Below are 2,752 nucleotides of genomic sequence, written 5' to 3'. Positions count from 1 at the left end.
CGGCAGGTACACTGCAAACATTTACAATATATAAAAAAAACTCCAAAACAGGTATATGTACGTAAAAAAAATTTAATACTGTAATACTTCATGGGACTTATAGTTCCAGAACAGCTAGAGTGCCTGAAGTGACACGGAGGTCGGCGGGAGAAGCCACTCAGCTATAGGGCCCCATAGCAAAATTTAAATAGGGCCCCATGGCAAACCCTTTCAAATCTAAATCAAGGACAGGTAGCAGGAGAGCTGCCCGCATAGTATCTTCCTGTACATCTGATATCAACTCTTCTTGATTGGAAGTGCCATAAGGGGTACAGGGTCAACAGCAACTTCAGCAATCCTTCATGGGGCCCCCTTCCACCTCCCCCAGGCCCCATAGCACCTGCAGGGGCTGCTATGGCTATTGTTACACCCCTGAATGCAGCTACAATCACCTTATGCTTACTTTGGGTTACAGACGTCAAAGCAGCAAAGGAAATAATAGAATCAGAATATCTTGTATGTTGTGGAAGCCGGGCGCCTAATCCTACAACTACGAGACCCCCCGGCAGCAGAAAAATGAAGAATTCCGTTCCCTATTCCATGGGGGAAAAAAAGCCAGCGCTGCAAATATTTATTACACTGGAAGGGATTCAGAAGAGTCTCATCACCACAGAGTCAAAGTCACCAGACAGAGTAACTCTAATTAGGAAGAATTTAATTTAAAAAAAAAAGAATGTAATAAAGAAATTAATTAAAAAGGTTAATTACATAATAATAGTAAAAAAAATAAAATACAAATAATACACTTACCGTAAAACAGGATCCTAACATTGTTCAGGTAACAGGACTGCCGGATAACCTGCAAGTCTGGCAGTCCTCGTAGACACTTGTCGGCTGATTGCTCCGGAGAGTTTTACAGCTCTGCGTGCAAATTGTTGACACGGTCAACCTGTTTAGGGTGTATCAAGATACTTGTGACTGCTGCCAGAGGTACTTATGGGTATTAGTTAATAGGGCTAAATAACATCACATACAAGGAATCTATAGGCTACAGTTAGATACACTTGTTGGTGTATCTATAGCCATAGCAGCCCACGCTGTCACTATGGGGCCTGGGGGTGAGAGGGGGGCCCTTAAGGAGACTATTGGAGGAAACTCAGATGTGTAGAAGTCTTCAGGATTGTTGCTAGTCACAGACCTCCCTTGATTTTTATGCAATGTTGGGAGAGGTTTGTTGAGCTTAAGTAACACTGTAGATGTATTGTCCTCATTTCTACTAGAGCCCGGTCACTCTGACACGAACCCTGTCCATCTAAAGAAGGCTTCCCGAGGCTGGTGAAACAAATCCCAGAGTGTCCCCTAAGGTCTGTAGTTCTGGAAAAGAAGTAAAAAGTGTTTACAAAATGTGTATTAGAATAATTGTGTGCAAGAGGACTAATAATTATGTAATTAAATGAAATATATCCTGATGATGATGATTATTATTGCTGATACTAAGGAAATCATATAAAATACCCTGATGATGATGATTAATATTATTGCTAATACTAAGGTAATGGGATCAAATATTCTGATGATTATTATTATTGCTACTACTAAGGAAATCATGTAAAATATCCTGATGATGATGATGATGATTATTATTTATATTAATAATATTACTGCTAATACTAAGGAAATCATATAAAAAATCCTGAGTATTATAATTGCTAATACTAAGGAAATCATATTACATATCCTGATGAAGATGATTATTATTATTGCTAATACTAAGGAAAAAATCATATAAAATATCCTGATGATGATGATGATTATTGCTAATGCTAAGGGAATGGTATACAATAATCTGATGATTATTGTTATTGCTAATACTAAGGAAATCATATTAAATATCCTGATAATAATAATAATAATTATTAATATTATTATTAATTCCAGGACTAAGGAAATCATATAAAATACCCTGATGATGATGATGATGATTATTATTGCTAATACTAAGGAAAAAATCATATAAAATATCCAGATGATGATGATGATTATTGCTAATGCTAAGGGAATGGTATACAATAATCTGATGATTATTGTTATTGCTAATACTAAGGAAATCATATTAAATATCCTGATAATAATATTAATAATAATAATTATTATTATTAATGTCAGGACTAAGGAAATCATATAAAATATCCTGATGATGATGATGATTATTGCTAATACTAAGGAAATGGTATACAATATTCTGATGATTATTGTTATTGCTAATACTAAGGAAATCATATTAAATATCCTGATAATAATATTAATAATAATAATTATTATTATTAATGCCAGGACTAAGGAAATCATATAAAATATCCTGATGATGATGATTATTATTGCTAATACTAAGTTATTGGTATAACATACCCTGATGATGATTATTATTATTATTATTATTATTTGTTTGAGAGAAAGCTGAACAGGAAGCTGCAGAGGAAAAGACTAGACTGATGGAAGCGGACGGATACAATGTTTTGTTGTAAATAAAATATATAAATGTTATTATATCATTGGATTTTTTTTCATATTGCATTGCTGTGGGTGGAATGCGGTGGAGACTGATTGGCACAGAAGGGGAAGGCATTGGAGGAGACGTTGGGTTGACACATAATGGGTTTATAAGCTCTATAGACTGGTTTTAAATATTTTTAAAGGTCGTATAAAGTTGGCCAAACATGGCTCGAATTTTTAGTCGAGTCCTGCTGACTGTGTGAGGCCGTGCTGACACCAC

Source organism: Nanorana parkeri, unplaced genomic scaffold (assembly GCF_000935625.1).
Source record: "Nanorana parkeri isolate BGI_ZX_2015 unplaced genomic scaffold, ASM93562v1 scaffold1320, whole genome shotgun sequence".
NCBI classification, from domain to species: domain Eukaryota; kingdom Metazoa; phylum Chordata; class Amphibia; order Anura; family Dicroglossidae; genus Nanorana; species Nanorana parkeri.
Note: the sequence above shows the minus strand (reverse complement) of the source record.